The 23,758-nt window shown below is 41.8% G+C and overlaps 1 pseudogene; it reads right to left on the reverse strand.

Moving 5' to 3' along the window:
• Window positions 1-23,343: 23,343 nt before the first annotated feature.
• LOC126417926 (5S ribosomal RNA) lies at window positions 23,344-23,461 on the reverse strand (annotated as a pseudogene).
• Between the last annotated feature and the right edge of the window lie 297 nt (window positions 23,462-23,758).

Below are 23,758 nucleotides of genomic sequence, written 5' to 3' on the forward strand. Positions count from 1 at the left end.
CGAACACCGACAAGGTAATGAACACACGCGATGCCGCATTTTTGAGCGCATAAGGCTTCACTCGGAACTGCAGAAGTCTCATCTATTACATCCCCTTTTTGCGTAATACTAGTACTGATCGTCAATTAAAGCTCATGGTGTTCACATTTGCCACTTGAAGTAAAAATCTGAAACGCGATGATTTTTCTGTTGTATAGTTATTGAGATTTTTCTGTTATATAGTTATTGAGAAGCCGCATCAGCCACTGTAATTTACGACAAGTTAGATAAGTAATTAAAGATAATTGAGGATCACTGTAGACCATTTTGATAGTTTTCTCTTTTGTGAAACTTAATTTAAACCTAGATTATAGATGTGATATGGCATAGGTCATCCTTCGATCCATTGTAGAACTTGGAAACCCACTCAGGGAGTATTCGTTCACATTTTTGTTGAACACAGTTGGTTTTTACCATCCTGTATTAAAACATTTCCTTTTATCAATAGTGCAATTTATAAACGATGTTTTGTGAGTAGAATAAAATTTCCAATGGTAAACGTAACTGCTTTTTCGACGTTATTTTACTAGCCAACTAAAAATAGGAAAGCCTTGAACCCCTTCCATTAAATTTAGTTAGTATTAAGATTCTTCTACAGGGAGTGCAGTGGAGCTGACGCTGAAATCATTAAGTATTTGGTTACATCATCGCTAGTCTCACTGAACTCTTCTGAATTCTACATGTCATGTGTGGTCTGGCGTCTCCTTACCAGCAACAGGTCCCAGGTTCTAACTAGTCAATTCCCTAAAAAACACGCTCAGAGCGTCGTTGCGCGAAAGTGGTAGGGAGACACGATATAGAACAAACAGACACCACGCAGAATGTTTAGAGTGTAGTAAAGTAGCATAGCCTTCAGCTGATAGGAAGATACTTCTAACAAGGCGCTTAGTAACATATGGCCTAAGTGAGGCCGCAATAGCTACCTATTTATAATTATATGTAAGCAGCCAAGAAGAACCCTGTACAACCAGTTAAGTACAATACATTATTTTTTACCAACGACTTCTAATTATTTTAGTCGTTGCAGATCCAGACCATGCAGCCAGCACCTTATCGACGTTACTGGCAAACCTGCTATGATTTATATGTTTCTATTTAGCATTGGCCACCAGTCAACATTGGCGACGACTCGTTCGTCGTCATCATAACAGAATTTATCTTGAAATGTAGCTACGAAGATCATTTATGTAAAAATATAATTTCATGAATGGAAAAGGTACGTTCAGTTATTTGGTTATTTTAACTTCTCCCTTGTCTGTGGCTCGGAACATAATTTGGTGTGTTGTAACTTGTAAGGAATTCTGCACACTGGGAAATCTGTAGAGCCTGCACCACGGTCGTTTATGCTCTATTTTGAGAGTTTAATTTTTATACTTTCATCGAAATTAATACGCAACTTTGACACTGATTCCCATGTTGCTGAGTGAGTACGTCATAGTAACCAAGACGGCTTCCCCAAGGCATATGACTGTGCCTCTATTTTCAGAATTTTCAGAGTCGATGGTCGTCGGAATTCTGCAGAGCCACAGATATTTTATTCCAGGTTCTGATTTCGACATCGAGAGGCAGACACAGTATGATTATGAACTGTAGCTGTTTAATCATTACGTTTTATAGACTTGAGAATTACATTAGGACTTAAATGTATACTTGGGAGTCTGGTAGGTATTTGTGTTACGTACGATATTGGGGAAGCGACTTCTCTTGCGCAAAACGTACCATTCTAGTGACTACATATTTTTGAGCCATAATAATTTAACTTCTATTTAAGGGGGAGAGAAGTTAAAGTCTCTTTTCTCTAGAGAATTTAGCTGAGTGCTTAAGTTTGCTAAGAGTACTGAGCTTCCCCTTCATTTAAATTAATGATCACTTGTACGATATTGTTATTTGCCCGCAACTTGAGCCATTCTTTTATGGGAGGAGCATTCACCTGGGTCTGACACCTGCCTTCTAAAGATACGTTTTGCTCTATTAAATTTTTGAAAAGCTGGTGTTTTCAGATAATTATTGCAGAGTGTTGTCTTGTACATATGAGAGCGTGTGAAGCTAACCCTGTAACTGCGGGCCCTCGTAGTGATTTATCACAATAGCTCCCTTGTCGTCAAATTTCTTAGCGCTCTTCATTCGGTCGGTGAAATAATTCCCGCTTCCCCTGCACTTTTGGGGGCAGTCCCACCAGTAGACCTATTGCGTGGCTCTGTAAAACATTCAGATGCGAACCAACTCAGGTGTTTGTTCTTGACTTAAATTTCTTACTTTGTTCTCTCTTTAGTCACTTAAAGGTAACTGGATCTTGAGACGGGATCCGCAACGCCAGTAAACGTTCATGTCCGTGAAGGCCTGATTGTGTCTGTGTTCTAGAGAGACGGAGCCTTTTGTGAGACGTCCTGAATTTTCTGGAGACGCCGGGGCATGTTATCAGCCACTGGATCACTTGTTAATTAACAGAGTTAGTGGCATAGTTGCATGTGTGAATGCTTTCCTCCTGTTAAGATGTCCCTTTACTAGTAATTTTCACTGTCCCAAACATTGGTGTTTAATAATACGTTTAGACAAGTATTGATGTCTCTGAACAAATTGTTCTAAAACCAGAATAAATGCTTTTCATTAAATTTCCCTACAGTAAGCATTGAATTTTTTTACAATTTGCTCAGAGGAGTAGTAACCACTTTAAATAATTATTTTTAAATAAAAGATTAATATTGTTGTACGTTACTGTGAAGTAGGAATCTGTGTGACTCTTTAATATTTGACCCGAAAAGGGGTTAATGAGTTTTATGATTGTTTCAAAGGGAAGATGAATGTTTTGTATTAACTTGCCCGAGTGCAATGTTTAACAGATGCAATTAAAAATTGGTTGGGTCATGAATGATGTTGAGTACCCTCTTTTTCCAGTCCTTCCGATTCCAAGGCAGCCAGGCACGGAAGTCGTGTACGAGCCAGAGGCCGGCGTTTTGATTTTATGCGAAATTTGCCATCACCACACATTCCTTTCCAGGATGTATTTTATCTCGGGTTAATGTTTTTTGTATCAAAAATATGAAAACAAATTCTTCTGTGTTGTTTTTATACCTTGAGGGAACAACAAAAAAATGGGGCTGATGTACGTCGATTCGTGTTAAAGTATATAGAAGAAAATTCATTCAACAATATTATTAAGAAGTTGAAATTGTTTTCAGATGGATGCATTTGTCAAAACAAGAATCATTGCATGATTAGGCTGTGTGCTGCACTAGTGGACACTGGAAAATTTCAGAATGTGAAACTGTTATTTCCCGTCAGGGGCCCCTCTTATAATGTTATTAACAGAGGTTTTGCTCTGATAAAAAGTGCAGTAAGGAGTGTGGATTATATATATATATATATATATATATATATATATATATTGTGAAGGAATGCTGTCAATTGATTGCGCACGCTGCAAAATTGTCACTATACAGTGAAACTTGTTGAAGATGATGATATCCATGATTTTTCCAAATGGTGGCCAAAAATCTATATGAAAGGAGGGTTGTTTCTTGAGTCAAGTGGTAGGTGTTCTGCTACAAGGTAAGACATCCTTTCAATCAACAGCTTTCGTGTATTTTGAGCGCTTGTTCTACAAATCATCAGATTACGGCCACTCCTTACACTGGAGGCCTTGGAATGCATTCTTTTGACTTGCGACTCCCTGCAACTCAAGTTCAGCTCTCATTAACGAGAACATACCACGTCCAAGTTCCTGTTAATGTGCTGAAACTCAGTAATATACTTGGCCTAATTAGGTACATCCCTGAAGAATATAAATCTGTGTACGATGCAATTCTCTGTTAGTAAGTTTCCGAGAAAGGAATTTTTATAATGAATGATAGATTTCGTTTGAATTTCACACATATACAAGTAACTTCATCGTCATTTTTTTCTGTTTTTCCGTCGTTCAAAAAGTTCGTGGAGGTGTTTCGCTTCTTTTGTTCGTGAAACATCTTCAGTGGCGATTTCCAGCGTTGTTAGCCCATATGTGTTGTCCTGGAGATGTGTTCATTAGTCTCCATGCTCCAGTTGTCCGATTTCCGGCGTTCTTTCGCCCACATTTGATTCAATACATTTCACACATACCTTGCATTTTGCATTTTCATACTTTAAATTGTAATAACTTGTTCACTATCTATGTAGATACTTATTTCTTTGTAAATCCAGAGAAAATAGCAAAAAAAAACCACGAGTTGAAAGCAAACCGTAACACATGTCACTTGTGTTATTCATTTCATTGACAAAAGGACGTTATTACAAATTTCGGATGACCAATTTTTAGTAGGAAATACGTATGTTCTAAGGCTTATGTGTTCTCTAACACTTGCCTTACTATTAACTTATTTTTGGTTCTATTAAAAACTGTTCAAATTGTTTCGTATATAAGATATAAGCTTTTTTCGGTTCCTGAAAAATGATTTCGCAGTAAGGTCTTTCTTAAATTGGTTCCTCTCGCCGACTCCCCGACTCAGATAATATAGCTGCTGAACAATTCAAAGAAAACTTGAGTCTCATTTTAAACAGGTATCCCACTCATACAATTATAATTGGTGGTGACTTCAATCTATTCTCAATATGTTGGTGAAAATACATGTTTAAAGTCGGTGGTAAGCATAAAATGTCGTCCGACATCGTACTGAACGCGATGTCAGAAATTATTTTGAACAATTAGTTCAGGAGCCCACCCGAATTGTAAAGGACTGCGAAGACGTGCTTGACCTCTTAGCAACAAATAATCCTGAGCGAAACATGGAGCATCATGACGGATACAGGGACTAGTGGACACAAGTTTGTTGTACCGAGATTGACTGCCGTAACATCCAAAATGTTGTTCTACCAAAAACCGACACAAGACTCTGTTAACATCCAAACCCACTAAAAATAAGCGCAAAGTACTTTATTTAAAAACGCAGATAAACATTCTCGTGACGACTTCCTAAGAGACAGCTTCAGTTCCATCCAGTCTGATTATGTAAGCGTAGACCACGTGTGGTTGAAATTCAAACAAATAGTATCGATGGCAGTTCAGAGAAATGAACCAAATAAATTAATAGGAGATGGTACTGATCCCCCATGGTACGTAAAACAGGTCAAAACACTGTTGCAGGAGCAACGAAAAATGCATGCCAAATTTAAAAGGAAGCGGAACCCCTAAGACTGGTGAAATTTTACAGAAACTCGAAATTTAGCGCGAACTTGAACGCGAGATGCTTTTAATAGTTTCCTCAACAAAACTCTGTCTCTAAATCTGGCAGAAAACCCAAAGAGATTCATGTCGTGTTTAAAGTACACCAGCAGCAATTCGCAATTAATTCCATCACTAAGCAGTAACAATGGTGATGTTATTGAAGACAATGCCACTAAAGCAGAGTTACAAAATATGGTTTTCCTGAGATTCCTTCACAAAAGAAGATGAAGTAAATTTTCCATAATTCGAATCAAGAACAACTGCCAACATAAATAACTTACAAGTACCTATCCTAGGTGCAGCGAAGCAGCTTAAATCACTTAATAGGAGCAAGGCCTGCGATCCGGATCGTTTATCAGTCAGGTTCCTTTTGGAACGTATACTGTCTTCGAACTTTATGAAGTGACTCGAAGAAAACGATTTCTTGTCAAACAGCCAACACAGATTCAAAAAATCTTTCTTGTGAAACACAACTAACTCTTTATTCTCACGAAGTAATGAGTGCTATCGACAGGGTATGTCAAATTGATTCCATATTTTGAGACCTCTGTTCCTCACAAGCGAGTTATAATCAAATTTCGTCCCTGTCGAGTATCGTCTCAGTTGTGCTACTCAATTCGTGATTTCCTATGAGAAAGGTCACAGTTCCCAGTAATTAATGGAAAGTCATCGACTGAAATGGAAGTAATATCTGGGGTTCCCCAAGGAACTGATCTGTATAAACGATTTAAGAGTTTATACAGCTCCGTTCAGAGTGTGACTCTGGACAGCTCTTTTAGATTATTAGCAGATGATGCTGTCATTTAGTCTTGTAAAGTCATCAGATGATCAAAATCAATTGCAAAACGATTTAGACAACATTTCTGTGTGGTGTGAAAAATGGCATTGCCTCTAAATAATGAAAAGTGTGAAGTCATCCACGTGAGTACTAAAACGAACCTGCAAAACTTTCGGTTACACAATAAATCACGCAAATCTAACTGCTGTAAATTCAACTAAATACTTAGGGGTTGAAATTACGATTAGCGTAAACTGGAATGATTATATACGTAGATAATGCTATGGGGAAAGCAAACCATGGCAAAGCACTTAGAAAATGTAACAGATCTACTAAAGAGACTGCCTAAGACATGCTTGTCCGCCCTCTTCTGGAGTGTTGCCGTGCGGTGTGGGATAGTATTGACAGAGGCAGAAGGGCAGCTCGTTTTGTATTATCACGAAATAGGGGACAGTGCCACGGTAGTGATATAAGAACCGAACTAGCGTGGCAATCGTTAAAATAAGAGCGTTTTTCGTCACGGTAGGATATTATAAAATTTCAGTCAGCAGCTTTCTCCTCCGATTGCGAAAATATTTTGTTGGCGCCCACCTACATACGGAAAATGATCATCATTATAAAGTAAGAGAAATCAGACGTCGCATGGTAAGATTTAGGTGTTCGTTTTTCCCGCGGGCACTGCTCGAGAGTAGCTTGAACGCTGGTCGATGAGCCCTCTGCCAGGCACTTAATTGTGAATTGCAGAGTAATCACGTAGATGCAGAGAAACCACTGTACTACTAGAGATATTTACAAAAATGATCAAATGTGTGTGAAATCTTATGGGACTTAACTGCTAAGGTCATCAGTCCCTAAGCTTACACACTACTTAACCTAAATTATCCTAAGGACAAACACACACACCCATGCGCAAGGGAGGACTCGAACCTCCACCGGGATCAGCCGCACAGTCCATGACTGCAGCGCCGTAGACCGCTCGGCTAATCCCGCGCGGCTGAGATATTTACACTTATCTTTGTGTGCATCTATGGATCCTAAGATCTCCACATTGCTTTGATACTTGTTCCGAAATAATGTTTTGCTGTATGTTCTTTGCATATATTGGATTCTAGACGCCATCTATGCTTCTTTTAGTTTTTATATTGTGTGATGTTTATGTGGTGTTACACTACAGAAAAAGGAGACTCTAACCATCAGAGGTTTTTTCTATGAACTGGAGTAACGTTTTGTTTTTTATCGTCTTCTTCTCGACATTGTCACAGGTTACGCCATAGCCGTCACAAAAGACGTAAGTGCCATATTAATCAACATTCATGCACCTGATTATGGAGATTTAAACCTATGAAACGCATCGTGGAGAAAACAGTGGCTGGCAACAGTAAACTTGTTATTACATTCGATACCAATGAGCGTAACGATAAAATCCAACCAAAAATGTTCGCGTTTTACGTCTATCATATTTCCAGACTGACAACTGAAAATGCTTTGTAAACAAAAGGTAAAAATGTCTGGTGAAAAGTACTCTTCAACAACAGTAAGTTTATGACAAAAAACCAGTAATAATTGTTATTTATAATCTGAGCATTTGATATATACCCGTCGACTATAGTGGTGTACTTACAACATTTGATTACATAACAATAAGTTCAGTAGAGAATTCACTTTACTCGTAGACCTGCAACAGTTCTAATTCGGTGTTTACGGTTACCAGAGGAAACTGATACACTGGACGATAGGAGATCGACAGTGTTCGTCCTGACGGTTATAGATTAGGATTTTGAAGACATTCTGGGGAAACTGACTGATCAGTGTTTATACTCATAGATTAAAACATTTCGCGACTCTCCCCGCCCCTCCCCCGCGTCCTCCCTCGCTCACCAAAATCACACGACAATTTGAGACAACAGTGATATCGATCACCGAGGGTGATGGAAGGAAAAACCCTCTGTCGGGTATACTAGTCTCACAACATAGTGAGAAAACATTGCACAGCTCTAAGAAATGGTGAAGCCGTAGCGTGTTATTCCATTAATTCGGTTCTTGTCGTGTGCTCGTTTAGCACACGAAAGCAGAATTAATTTGTTACGGATTGTGGGTATGTATCTCTTGACTGAGTGGAAAAATTGACACTGCTACCTCTGATGCCGTAGCACTGTGGTGTTTTTCGAAAGACTGCATTTCTCTAAGATATCACCAAATACAGGTGTTCTTCGGGCATCGTACAGCAGCGCCGATGCTCCTTATTCAAGAGGCACTGCCATATTTCTCAGCGATAAAGGTGTTTATAACTGACTCACTGAAATTGGGTAATGGTAGTAATCTGTCCATAGGTCCTTATCTGCTGAGTGTGTCACGGCGTCAAGTCAAGCGCCGACACGCCAGCCGGGAACGATAGAGAAAAGAGATGGCTGTGAGAAGACGTCAGCCAATCGCACACTGACCGACCTCTCTCCAGGACGACAACGTGCCAGCAGCGGCTACTGTGTGAAGAGGACATAAGCGCCGCGACCGACTGGGGACGCCCCAGTTGAACAGCAGCTTCAAGATAACGCACTTATATGGAAGTGTCAACTCTAGTTACTTCACTTGTATTGTCTATGTGACACAGACTTGGAACTGTATATGCTGAAGAAGATTACTTATTTTGTATGTCGCCCTTTGCATGTGACACATCTGTGTAATTGCAAAGCTAAGTACTGTCTCTTTTCATTTTGTAATAAAACTCATTAAAATGATTGTTTGAATTGTTTGTCTAGCGAACCGAGTGTGCAGGTTTCATAGACACCACATATGTGACGACGAGCATGGAGACGTAATAGAGAGCTCTCTTTATCTCTCTTCCAACGAAAAGAAAGGCTACTCACAGCTTATGGTTTGCGTTACCTCGTGGGAAATTACATTTTCCCAGTGATTCAGCAGGCTATGGATTATTTCCGCCGTAGATAGTTCTGCGAACATCCTAGAAAAATAAGACAAAGAAACTAATAAAGTTTCCGGATTAATAAACTATATTTAACGAAGAACTAACGTTTTAATAAAAGTATTATGAGCAGTACTATTGCATTGGTCGCTATATTGTGCTACATACTCTTATTATACTTTTTGTTAATATGAAAGAATATTGCCTGGTTTTGGATGGAACTGGGTTGAGTATTAAACACCTGATGTATATAAGAGCGTATGATCACGAGGTCGTGATTCTCTCTCTCTCTCTCTCTCTTTCACACACACACACACACACACACACACACATATATATATATATATATATATATATATATATATATATATATATATATATATATATATATATATGGCTATTACAAATGATTGAAGCGATTTCATAAATTCACTGTAGCTCCATTCATTGACATATGGTCACGACACACTACAGATACGTAGAAAAACTCATAAAGTTTTGTTCGGCTGAAGCCGCACTTCAGGTTTCTGCCGCCAGAGCACTCGAGAGCGCAGTGAGACAAAATGGCTACTGGAGCCGAGAAAGCGTATGTCGTGCTTGAAATGCACTCACATCAGTCAGTCATAACAGTGCAACGACACTTCAAGACGAAGTTCAACAAAGATCCACCAACTGCTGACTCCATTCGGCGATGGTATGCGCAGTTTAAAGCTTCTGGATGCCTCTGTAAGGGGAAATCAACGGGTCGGCCTGCAGTGAGCGAAGAAACGGTTGAACGCGTGCGGGCAAGTTTCACGCGTAGCCCGCGGAAGTCGACGAATAAAGCAAGCAGGGAGCTAAACGTACCACAGCCGACGGTTTGGAAAATCTTACGGAAAAGGCTAAAGCAGAAGCCTTTTACCGTTTACAATTGCTACAAGCCCTGACACCCGATGACAAAGTCAAACGCTTTGAATTTTCGGCGCGGTGGAGATCATGATCAGCAATTCATATCATGGCCTCCACGCTCTCCCGACTTAACCCCATGCGATTTCTTTCTGTGGGGTTATGTGAAAGATTCAGTGTTTAAACCTCCTCTACCAAGAAACGTGCCAGAACTGCGAGCGCGCATCAACGATGCTTTCGAACTCATTGATGGGGACATGCTGCGTCGAGTGTGGGAGGAACTTGGTTATCGGCTTGATGTCTGCCGAATCACTAAAGGGGCACATATCGAATATTTGTGAATGCCTAAAAAAACTTTTTGAGTTTTTGTATGTGTGTGCAAAGCATTGTGAAAATATCTCAAATAATAAAGTTATTGTAGAGCTGTGAAATCGCTTCAATCATTTGTAATAACCCTGTATGTATATATGGTGAACGTTAATAAAACCGACAAACTGCGCCGCGCGGGATTAGCCGAGCGGTCTCGGGCGCCGTAGTCATGTGCTGTGCGGCTGGTCCCAGCGGAGGTTCGAGTCTTCCCTTGGGCATGGGTGTGTGTGTGTTTGTCCTTAGGATAATTTCGGTTAAGTAGTGTGTAAGCTTAGGGACTGATGACCTTAGCAGTTAAGTCCCATAAGATTTCACACACATTTGAACATTTTTGACAAACTGCAGGGGCGGATTCCTGACTGGAAATGGAGGAAAAAAGATCATTTGAACATGAGTCCGGAAATGCGCGGTGTAGGTGCAATGGCAACAAAACAAATGGTCTTGCATACAGTACAGAGCAGCATAGCATACACGTCACAACAGATGTTCAAAGTGGCGTCCATAGGATAGGGATAACAGCGGTTGTCATGCAGGATATACATAATTGCACTTTGGCTTACCCTGTGTTGACGGGTCACATGCCTGAAGCTTGTACTAGGATTCGTCTCAATGTCCTGTAGAAGCCGGTCCTCCAAATCTGATGTACGCACAGTCCACCGCCTCCCTGCACGTTCCTCTGTCTGAAAAGACCCATGATCACACAAGCGCCTAAAAAGGGCTTGAAGTGGCGTCTGATGTGGTCAGACTGAAATTTTCACTCTTTAGTGGAGTGTGTGCTGATGTGATTCACATCAGCGCACACACCGCTGCAGAGTCAAAATTTCAGCCTGGAGACATCTCCCAGGCTGTGCACACAGTTTTAATGTGCCAGGAGGTTTCGGTGTCTGATGTGGTTGCTGTCTGTGAGGGTACTTGTTTCGGCACAACCGTGCTGCCTCCCGACGGTTTCCATATGCTTGGCGGTACACAAACACCATCTGGGTTGTTCCCGATATGAATAATGGACCATTCTGCTGCTTACAGTACGCTGCGTGTCACACAGCCATGCAACACACAAGGAATGCACGGCACATGGTCAGAGGACTGTCATTCGTCAGCACCATCTATCGTAGCAACGGTGCGTTTCCGGACACTTTGTAAGTAGGCTGTTTATGTGTTTGTATGTTGGCAGCGCTATGTAGCGCTCTGCATTAATAACTCTGACAGCGCTGTGTGCACTCTGTTAGAGACTCTGTGGCTGGTCAGACTCTCATTTGGAGGTGAACAGCCAGCAGTGGTGGAAGTTGGGAATGAGTAGTCAGCAATGATGGAGGTTAGATGTTAATAATTTGCAGTGTTGGAGCGTTGCAATTTTAGCGCAAGCGGACGGCCTGAATGTGTATCCATCATGGAGATTTATTGCTGATGATTATATAGCAGGCGGTTGTGGCCGAGCAGTTCTAGGCGCTTCAGTCTGGAACCGCGCGTCCGCTACCGTCGCAGGTTCGAATCCTGCATCGGGCATGGGTGTGTGTGTGCTGTCCTTGGGTTAGTTAGGTTTAAGTAGTTATAAGTCTAGAGGACTGATGACCTCATAGTGCCTAGAGCCATTTGAACCATTTTTGATTATATAATTTTTTTGAACTGGTTGTCACTTGATTAACGTAAAATCTGCTAAATACATTGTTTGCTGTGCAATGAAACCTTTCCTTTGCTAACCACATGCCTATTAGTAGTTAAATAGAGCCCTCAGTAGCTAGAATCTCTTATTTAGCTGGCCGTAATGGCGTTTGTATCGTTGTAGCTCGTGTCATGAAGATTTTCTGTGAGGTAAGTGACTTATGTACGGGTTATTGTTAGGATTTCTTCTAATTCAGGGCCATTCTTTTGCATTAATTATTTGAATTCTGGTTATCATTGTTTGAGCAGTCAGACTGCGTTGTGCTAGAATAATGTGGGTCAGTGTTGAAATGATAAAACAGCAAAGAGACAGTGCGTTCAATTTAACTCAGCAGCACTTCTTTTAACTCTTCACTCTTTCTTTTGAACACCAGCGAGACTCACACTTTTTGCGTCGAGATTTCCGTAATATCTTCACTTTTTCAGCCGACATAACAATACTCACACGGATTTTACCCGACGATGAGGCGTGCGGCAGTGGTACTGGAGGTTTTCACGGCGAATCTTTCACTTTGCAGTGGTGTGGTCTCTGTTTAGAAACTTCCTGGCAGACAGAAATTGTGTCCGCGACAGGGCATCATCCCCGGCACCGTACCCTCCACGGGCGACGTTCTCACCCACTGATCTATCTACGGTAACTCTACGGGAAGAGTTTAGCCCTCTAATGGCCACGTTCCGTGTTCGAGTTCCGCCATAGAGTTTTAATTTAGCCGAGAAGTTCCTATACCATAGGTGTCGTCGCACCCCTATTATCGAATCCCAAAATATCTCTTGACTTTTACCACTCGAGCCACTTCGTATGTTTTGCCATTTACGGCAAAGATGATCGTGAACATGATCGAATGAATATTTTACATTTACTTCTTATGGAGAGTGGTAACTCAATGGCAGGCCGGAGTGGTCGAGCGGTTCTAGGCACTTCAGTCTGGAACAGCGCGACTACTACGGTCTCAGATTCGAATCCTGCCTCGGGCATGGATGTGTGTGATGTCCTTAGGTTAGATAGGTTTAAGTAGTTCTAAGTTCTAGGGGACTGATGACCTCAAGTCCCATAATGCTCAGAGACATTTGAACAATTTGGTAACTCAATGGAGAAGTTCGTGGTGGGCCAAGACAATATAAGAGCAAGATGTTGTACCGTCTCCTAACAACAACGCAGCCTCCTCTGTTATATGCTCCGCGAAGGTCGACCAGAATTCCTCAGTCGGACTGCCTGGAGAGTCCATTGCGCAAGATTCCCTCGCCAGACCCGCCTCCTCGCGATTACTGCGCGATTAGCTGGTCCCCACACCTGGCCACGGCCAGCGAGCTACGACTAGGCTTCCGGACCACGCTGCTGCGTACAGTCGACGTTTGCAGTCGTCACGAGAGTCGTCCCGTGTTTGGTCAACGCCAGCCGTAAGCTGTTTGGTATCCGCCAGTGACAATCGATTAAACTCATCCACAGATATTTCTTTCATAAGAACATAAACAGAAGCGTCAACATTTCCGACAAATTAAAATACGGTACGAGGACTGTATCAAGCATGAAAATGTATCCAGAATGAGATTTTTTCTCTGCAGCGGAGTGTGAGCTGATATGAAACCTGCCCGCGAAAGGCAAAGGTCCCGAGTTCGAGTCTCGGCTCGGCACACTGTTTTAATCTCCCAGGAAGTTTCACGAAAATGTAATTTAAATTCGATAACATAGTCTAAAACAAACTTCGTTCTCTTTGTCTGCCTTGCCTAGTTCAAAACTTGTGAACGATTGGAGATTTGCATTTGATATTTTGTAACAATGTGACAAAGCAGAAAAAATGGAAGGGTAAGAAATTAATTAGTACAGCTTCAGACTTAGGCGATTATTCGTGTTCAGTCCATTCGACTCCATACCTCTTCACAGTTACAATGTTTTCTGTCATTTCAAAGGCCTTCAGCAGTAATGATTACCATCCAAAACGTGGCTTTGCACAATTTAAATCAGCCTTAAAAGTACTTGCAAGCATTTGTCTTGCTCAAACAGAACGGAATGTTCATGGCAAAACAAATGTCAGTATGCGAAGATCATTTGTTGTAAATTTTAACTGCGATTTAACTTTTCCAAGTAGACAGAATTCCACACGTTTCGACAATCATAAACTAATTTCCGCATCATGTTCATGCACCACGTTTCTCTCCCTTCCTTGCGTCTTTTCTTAACGCACAACCAGCGTATTCTATTTATATAAAGACGTAATTGCTAGTTTCCGTAATAGTACTGATCTCATACATCTTTAAAAGATTTATTGAGGGCACTGAAATACATCATCATTTCTCATATTCAACTAATTAAGTAAATATATCTTTCTGTTCCACAGCATGTCACCTGCAGTATTATAAATCAGTACGATAATAATAATAATAGGCATATATAATCCGTTGCAAGTTCTGAAATAAATTAACTCTATTCATTAACTATGCCGCCCACAGCCTACGGTATGATCTGTGTAAAGCTAGAGTCACAGCACCATTTAGAATTGCTTCTGTATTTATTTTTAGTGCGGTGAAAGGTAGAGACGGAAAAGGACTTGGAAAATCAGCTGAATTGAATGGATAGTGTCTTGAAACGAGATTACAAGGTCAGTATCAACAAAAGTAAAACAAGAGAGATGGAACATTCTCGGATTTCTTGTCGTTTCAGATCTGAGTAAAAATTCGAGTTTTCGAAGACCACTTCCAACATATCCATCAGAAGCAACTGACTGACGAAGGCGAAGGCGAGAGCTCAAGTTTCTACTTCGCTTTGACTCGATAAAAAATGCGGGGATATTTTATAGAAGAATGTCACCGGGAGAAACTTCCTCTACAGTAGTAAATGACTGTGGTAGAACTGAATCAGGCTATGCTGAAGTAATTAGATTAGGAAATGAAAGACGAAAAGTAACTGACGAGTTTTTCTATTTAGGCAGAAAAATAACTGACAACTACCGTAGAAGAGAGGATGTAAAATGTAGACTGACAATGGCAAAAAAAAAAAAAACGCTCCTAAGAAAGAGAAGTAAAATTAAATTTAAGTGTTAGGGAGCTTTCTCTGAAAATCATTGCAGTCTAATCTTCTATGAAAGTGAAATGTGGGCGATAGACAGTACGACAAGAACAGAATAGAATATTTTGAAATGTGGTGTTACGGAAGAAACTGAAGATTAAACAGGTAACTAATGAGGAGGTACTGAATCAAATGAGGACAAAAAAATTGGCACAACTTGATTAAACGAAGCGCTAGGTTGTTATGGCACCCTCAAATGTCAAGCAATTGTCAATTCCACATCACATAATGTTCATAAATATTAAAAAAGTGAACCAAATGGTACTTATGTCTCGCCCAGCTGTTTATTTTGAACGAATACATAAAACTATCGTCTACACCAAAGACTTTTTATCGTTATATAAAATCACAACACTTTTTTTTTACATTTTGCACATATCCCCTGTTTTTACTAATACTTCACACATTCTTTCTATTAACAGCATAAAATGATTTCTGTGGTCAACACATTGAAAAAAATTGAGCTTTCAGGTGTAACAGAACAGAGCTAGTGTTGATAAATTGAAGTACCGTATGCTGAGAGTTTTGTCTTTGCTTATGTAAAGGGTGGTAGAGACCGTAGCCACCGCAACGCCTGAGTACCAAAGTCTGCTCCCTTTCGGCTCGCTGACGGCCGTATTCACCAGACACAGGCGGCGCAATTTCATCTGTGTCAGCGAATTCCGGGTGCGGCCGCGAGGGCCCAGTTGGTAGAGTCAGCGACCCGTGTGGTCAGCTGGCAGCGGATGACCACATACACAGCGCAAGAAAGGCAAGCGCTGTCAACGCTTCGTGGCTCACTGGTCTAAGTGGCAGTCTGTGATAGGCCGTTACACTTAGTATTAGGGAAGAGGCTTACTGTGACAACTATTCCATTTATATTTCTATCTGGAGAGGCATTTTACATTTAGTAAGGTGGTGCGATTGAATGCTGCTGCACCAATAAACACTCTGCCATAGACTTAGTACTTCAAGATAATTCTCTTTTATTGTTGCGTCTCAGTTGCACATTTTTTTATTAGACTACATGCTTCGATCACTCTGCATCATCTTCAGATCAAAAGAAAGTAAAATTCTATATGTACCATCTAACATTTTACAATAAGTACAAAAGAAAAAATTCTAGATAAATGTAGAATTTACCCAAGTAGTTGCGTCAGCCACCCGTCTTGTCTACTCAGAACCACAAATCAGAGTACTGTGTTTTGCAACTGCGGACGGTATTTTAAGTAGGTATATGTTGGAGGTAAGAAGGGAGGGAAGGGAAACTGGATTGCGGCTTATTGGGGGAGGAGAAAGCAAGCAGGGAAGGGGTGGTGGCGATGTGATGAGTTTAACAGGAGAGGTATTGCTAAAATTATGAAACGTATAATTACGTAAAACTTGTAAAAAGTGTAGAATAATTGGTATGTAAAACGTAAACGGCATAAAACAGTGAAATTATAAAATGGAGCGAGGGATAATTGAGAGTGGACAAAGAAGGGAATGGAGGGGAGGGGGAGGGATGGATAGTGGCAGTGATGTTATGAGTTTAACAACACAGGGTCTTATATTGAAACTGCAAAAAGTCAATAATGTAAGAAATCCTTCTGTTAAGATACCAGAATGGATGAGTAAAACTGTAAAAGAAGGATAAAATAGTAGATTACAAAAGTGCAAATTATGTCAATTCTACATTAATGTAAAATTCTATTCTTTTCTGATTATTGTAAAATATTAAATGGTAAATAAATAGTTCTACTTCGGTTTGTATCTGAAGATGATCTAGAGTGATCGAAACATGTAATCTAATTAAAAATGTGCAACTGAGATGCAACAATAAATGATAGTTATCTTATATATCTATACAGTTGCCGAATATCTCAAGACGATTATATCGACTATAGTGAGAGTTAGTAATGCTTGGCACGAAGGCCCTCGAGTCTTTTTAAATAGAGGCACGTGCTTTTGGTACCTCTTTCGGAGAGAGTAGATCTCACTGATACGAAGTGTAGCTGACTTTTAGGAAGCTTTCCGGTGGATACTGAATGCTTTTGCAGAATTTGTCTAATCTGCGCCAAGTGTCATCATTGGAAGTATACCTGGTCGACTTTTCTGATGTTCATCAAGTAGTGAAAGATGTTAGAAACTGGTCCATGTGTGATTTTCACTTTTTCCTCTGTCGCCTCTAATGTGATACGCCGCTCTTCGAACACTATGCAACCTACTTTTCTCAACCACTTTTCTTACGATTCCCGGTTCGCCACAAATAGATGGTCTGTGACTCGCTCTTCGTCATTCAGACTTTGACCACACTGGAAATGTTCGCGCCACGTAACCACTATGTCATAATGACGGTGCATTCTTGACGTACACTTCTGCCAACTCAGCATGGATTGTTGCAGTGTTGTTTCGTTTCAAATTAAGAAACTGAATTGCCGCAGGGTGAGGCTCGGTGGCCAGTGGCAATGTAAAAGACTAAATTCGGAAGGCCACTGGTAAAGTTTGATCACTGGTCAGTCCTAGAATTACACTACTGGACATTAAAATTGCTGCAGCACGAAGATGACGTTCTACAGACGCGAAATTTAACCGACAGGAAGAAGATGCTGTGATATGCAAATGATTAGCTTTTCAGAGCATTCACACAAGGTTGGTGCCGGTGGCGACACCTACAACGTGCTGACATGAGGAAAGTTTCCAACCGATTTCTCATACACAAACAGCAGTTGACCGGCGTTGCCTGGTAAACGTTGATGTGATGCCTCGTGTAAGGAGGAGATTTGCGTACCATCACATCGTGCAGCCACGTCTCGATCCCTGAGTCAACAGACGGTGACGTTTGCAAGACAACAACCATCTGCACGAACAGTTCGACGACGTTTCCAGCAGCATGGACTATCAGCTCGGAGACCATGGCTGCGGTTACCCTTGATACTGCATAACAGACAGGAGCGCCTGCGATGGTGTACTCAGGGACGAACCTGGGTGCACGTATGGCAAAACGTCATTTTTTCGGATGAATCCGGGTTCTGTTTACAGAATCATGACGGTCGCATCCGTGTTTGGCGACATCGCGGTGAACGCACATTGGAAGCGTGTATTCGTCATCGCCATACTGGCGTATCACCCAGCGTGATGGTATGGGGTGCCATTGGTTACACGTCTCGGTCACCTTTTGTTCGCATTGGCGGCACTTTGAACAGTGGACGTTACATTTTAGATGTGTTACGACCCGTGGCTCTACCCTTCATTCGATCCCTGCGAAACCCTAAATTTCAGCAGGATAATGCACGAGCGCATGTTGCAGGTCCTGTACGGGCCTTTCTGGGCACAGAAAATGTTCGGCTGCTGCCGTGGCCAGCACATTCTCCAGATCTCTCACCAACTGGAAACGTCTGGTCAATGGTGGCCGAGCAACTGGCTCGTCACAATACACCAGTCACTACTCTTGATGAACTGTGGTATCGTGCTGAAGCTGCATGGGCAACTGTACCTGTACACGCCATCCAAGCACTGTTTGACTCAATGCCCAGGCGTATCAAGGCCGTTATTACGGCCAGAGGTGGTTGTTCTGGTTACTGATTTCGCAGGATCTATGCACCCAAATTGCGTGTAAATGTAATCACATGTCAGTTCCAGTATAATATATTTGTCCAATGAATACCCATTTATCATCTGCATTTCTTCTTGGTGTAGCAGTTTTAATGGCCAGTAGTGTATTTTCTGCCACGTATCACTTCTTTCGCCGCTGAGAATGTCCGTTGATGAAAATGTTCAGTTGCACCGTGACTCGGCGTCCACGTTAAAGTGTAGATCCCCCTATAGCTTACTGAGGAAGTCAGTTGGAAGGTCGGACAGTAAACTGTCTAATAGGACCATCCTTGTTACAGCATTGCGGTGTGTAAACTAACCTGTACATTGATAGCTTTACTTACTTTATCAATGCGACATTTTGTTTCGGATCCTCTAGTGCTGCCGTACTGTGGGTTGGGGATATCACTGTGTACGAGGACTGCAGATATATACCTGTAAAAAAATCATGACTTTACTGTTTTAGCAGTGGTAATTAAAACTTTATGACCACCCCTGGTTTAGAAGTGGTAATTAAAACTTTATGACCACTCCTCGAATAAGTAGCAGAACGGACCAGAACCAATGACAACATCAATTCCCGGGACAAAGGCCAATCTGTCGTCCTTAACTATAAGGCTGATTTACTGAAAGGATGAATACAGAAGTAGGTTCGAAAGTTGTTCTGGAGCTAAAATACGGAGTTTAAAGTTGAACGTTTTGGGTGTCTGGCTTGGAGTGGAGAAAAGATGGTGGTTTCTCGGCAATCCTTTTTTTACGAAGAAGACAGTTATGGTCTGTAAGACCGTAACAGCTTCTGGTGCGACTTAATTTTAACCTTGATAAGCACTCGCACATCTACATCCAAATCATACTCCGCAAGTCACGTAACAGTGTGTGGCGGAAGGTACTTAAACGGTACCACTAACTTACCTCTCCTTTTCTGTTCAGTTCGCGAATGGCGCGTGGGAACTATGATTGTAGGCCTCTGTACTAGTTCTAATTTCTATAATTTTCTATTCGTGGCCATTTCGTGAGATGTATTTGCGAGAAAGTAATACGTTGTCTGACTCTTTCCGGAAAGTACTCGCTCTAAATTTCAGTATTACATCTCTCCGTCATACACAACGCCTCTCTTGTATCGTCTGCCTCTGGAGTTTGTGGAGCATATCTGTAACGCTCTCGCGCCGACTAAACGAACCCGTGACGAAACGCAGCACTCTTCGTCGGATTTTTATCTATCTCTTCTACCAGTCCTGCCGACTACGCGCCGTTCACATCCAGCTGTCCAACACTACAATAGCGAATATTCCAACAATGTCAACCAACCACAGACTGCACACAGCACAGCCAGTGATTTTCATACAGCCCGCCACGTGACGTTACCAACATAAAGACCTAAACAGCCTACTTAGAGTAATTTCCGATTTGTGCTGTTTTGCACTTTTTTGTCATTATACGTCTCTTCTTGTGTCTTTTGGGAGATGTGAGGTTACATGTGTGTGTGTGTGTGTGTGTGTGTGTGTGTGTGTTGAAACTTCTTAATATATGTAATTTTATACTTACACTGAAATGACTGAGACGGTGAAACTTCTATGTTTTTACTTAAATTACTTAATGCAACTGAACCTTCTAAAACTGCTGAGTGTAACTAAACGTACTGTCAATTTGCTCGTCTTTATCGTTTCAACACTGACCTACAGAATTTTCCCTGACAAATACAGCTCAAACTTATTCTAGTCATTTATGACCCACAATATACAAACGCAACGCAATCTGACTATTAATTACCACAAAAGAATGACCCTGAATCAAAAGAAATCCTAACAATAACCCATACATTACATAAGTCACTTACCTCACAGAAAATCTTCATGATAGCCGGCCGCTGTGGTCGAGCGGTTCTAGGCGCCTCAATCCGGAACCGCGCGACTGCTACGGTCGCAGTTTCGAATGCTGCCTCGGGCATGGATGTGTGTGATGTCCTTAGGTTGGTTAGGTTTAAGTTGGTCTAAGTTCTAGTGGACTGATGACCTCAGGTGTTAAGTCCCATAGTGCTCAGAGCCATTTGACCCATTTGACTCTTCATGACACGAACTACAGCAAATACAGCAAGTATAAAACCATCTAAATAAAAAGATTCTAACTATTGTAAACTCTTAACTACTAATAGACATGTGGTTAGGAAAGGAAAGATTTTGTTGCAGTGAAAACAATGTATTTAGCAGATTTTACCTTAATCATGTGACATACAGTTAGAAAAATTATAAAATCGTCAATAGTTCCATTAGCCTCAGTTTACAATCCATGTCCACTGCTTCTAATCTCCATCCCATCACTGCTAACTATTAACTTCTAACTGCCATCACTACTAACAATTCTAACTGCGAGTCCAATCAGCCAACGAGTCACTTACAGAGGGCTCACAGCGCTGCCAGTGATATTAATGCAGAGCGCTGCCAACATACACACATATAAACAGGCTGCTTACAGTGTGTGTGTGTTTTTGTAATGTTGTTAGTGAAATTCACGCATCTCTTTGTTACAGACTGTGGGGTCCGCCGTAGGAGTTTCGACATAGGCGAATAACAGCACAGCAGGTTATTTGTTATTGGAGGAAAATCTATTCAGAGTAAGTATGAAAGCGACGGCTAGTCGGCGACGGACACTTGTCATACCGTAGCCTCCTGAAGTCAAGGATTAACTTACTTGCTTTTTCATTTATTTGTGGGCATTATAACGGCTAGTGTGAGTTTATTTGGCGAGAGTGCTTTGATGCTTTCGTAATTTATGTATTTTCGGCTCCTTTATTAACAGTAAATGAGACTTTCTACATTAATTATAACACAAAGACACGTTTTCCCATCTTTCAGATGGTTGATGTAACATTATTACCAATCTGGCGTCAGTATTTACATGGTGACAGTTATTCAACTGTATGAAATAAAATGGTCATAACTGCTGAATGGTTTGTGTTAGGACGTTCAAACTGCACGGTTGGTCACGAGGGAGTTAGTATGCGCTGTATAGTTTGGTTTAGCGACGAAGCCAACTTTCATTTGGATGGATTCATCAATAAGCAAAACTGGCGCATTTGGGGGACTGAGAATCCGCATATTGCGATAGAGAAGTCTCTTCACCCTCAACAGGTGACTGTGTGGTGCTTGATGGCACGGTGACTACCGAACTGTATGTGAAGGTTTTAGGGGATGATATCATTCTCATTATCCAAAGTGACCCTGGTTTCGACAAGATGTGGTTCATGCAAGGCGAAGCAGGAGAGTGGTTGATATACTGGAGGAGCACCTTGGAGACCGCATTCTGGGTCTGGGGTACCCAGAGGCCGCGGGCATGGGCCTCGATTGGCCGCCATATTCTCCAGATCTGAACTCAGGCGACTCCTTTTCGTGAAGCTATGTTAAAGGCAAGGTGTACAGCAATAACCCCAAAACCATTTCTGATCTGAAAGCAGCCATTCAGGAGGTCATTGAGAGCGTCGATGTGACGACACTTCAGTGGGTCATGCAGAATTTCGCTATTCGTCTGCGCCACATCATCGCCAATGACGGCAGGCGTATCGAACATGTCATAACGTAAATCCGATTATTTCGAGTGACGTTTATATGTTGAATAAAGTGTGTAAACGCCGTAGTTTGTAACGAATCTACTTTTTTTGTATAATTCAGTAATTGTAACCATGTAGGATCGTTTTTGTAAACAGGATCGAAATTTATTGATTCCATTGGATACTGTTATACAGTGACTGGATTTTACATTGGCGTGAAAACTAAACTAAACTAAACTCCGCCAGAGCGGACCATGAACACACAACGATACCGACCGGTCGCCGTGTCATCCTCAGCCCACAGGCGTCACTATTTCAGGTGTGCCGCAGGGGAGTGTCGTTGGACCGTTGCTATTCACAATATATGTAAATGACCTTGTGGATAACATCGGAAGTTCACTGAGGCTTTTTGCGGATGATGCTGTAATATATCGAAAGGTTGTAGCAAAGGAAAATTGTACTGAAATGCAGGAGGACTTGCAACGAATTGATGGCACTGTGCAGGGAATGGCAATTGAATCTCAATGTAGACAAGTGTAATGTGCTGCGAATACATAGAAAGAAAGATCATTTAGCTACAATATAGCATGCCAGCAATTGGAAGCAGTTAATTCCATAAATTATCTGGGAGTAGGCATTAGGAGTGATTTAAATTGGAACGACCATATAAATTTAATCGTCGGTAAAGCAGATGCCAGACTGAGATTCATTTGAAGAATCCTACGGAAATCCAATCCGAAAACAAAGGAAGTAGGCTACAGTACACTTGTTCGCCCACTGCTTGAATACTGCTCACTGGTGTTGGATCCGTGTCAGATAGGGTTGATAGAAGAGATAGAGAAGATCCAACGGACAGCAGCGCGCTCCGTTACAGGATCATTTAGTAACCGCGAAAGCGTTACGTAGATGGTAGATAAACTCTAGTGGAAGACTCTGCAAGAGAGACGCTCAGTAGCTCGGTACGGGCTTTTGTTGAAGTTTCGAGAACATACCTTCACCGAGGAGTCAAGCAGTATATTGCTTCCTCCTACGTATATCTCGCCAAGTGACCATGAGGATAAAATCAAAGAAATTAGAGCCCATGCAGAGGCATAGCGACAATCTTTCTTTCCACGAACAATACGAGACTGGAACGGAAGGGAGAACCGATAGAGGTACTCAAGGTACCCTCGGCCACACACCGTCAAGTGGCTTGCGTCGTATGGATGTAGATGTAGATGGGCATGTGGTCAGCGCACCGCTCTTCCGGTCGTATGTCAGTTTAAGAGACCGGAGCCGCTACTTCTCAGTCAAGTAGCTTCTCAGTTTGCCTCACTAGGGCTGAGTGCACCCCGCTTGCCAACAGCCCTCGGCCGACCGGATGGTCACCCATCCAAGTGCTAGCCTAGCCCGACAGCGCTTAACTTCGGTGATCTGACGGGAACTGGTGTTACCACTGCGGCAAGGCCGTTGTCACGTGAGAACTAGGATATCAGGATTCCTAGAGATGCTGAGCTCCTCGTATTCCTTCGCATCCGATGACCTCCACGTCAAGGCGACGGTGATTTCTTAAAGTTTCCTTCAGCGGTTGACTTGACTGGACTCGAATAGCGTTGCCCCACGCCGATTCTGCGTCGGCCGTCGTCATATGCAGTGCAGGTACGATTATTTCAGTGCTGATTACTCATCCGCGCCCCACTGGCAGCAGTGACGCGGTGCCCATCCTTCCGTTAGCAGGCTAGTGAGGCAGGCGCTCTCGCGGCGAGGGCCCG

This window comes from Schistocerca serialis, chromosome 8 (assembly GCF_023864345.2).
Source record: "Schistocerca serialis cubense isolate TAMUIC-IGC-003099 chromosome 8, iqSchSeri2.2, whole genome shotgun sequence".
Taxonomy (NCBI): Eukaryota; Metazoa; Arthropoda; class Insecta; order Orthoptera; family Acrididae; genus Schistocerca; species Schistocerca serialis.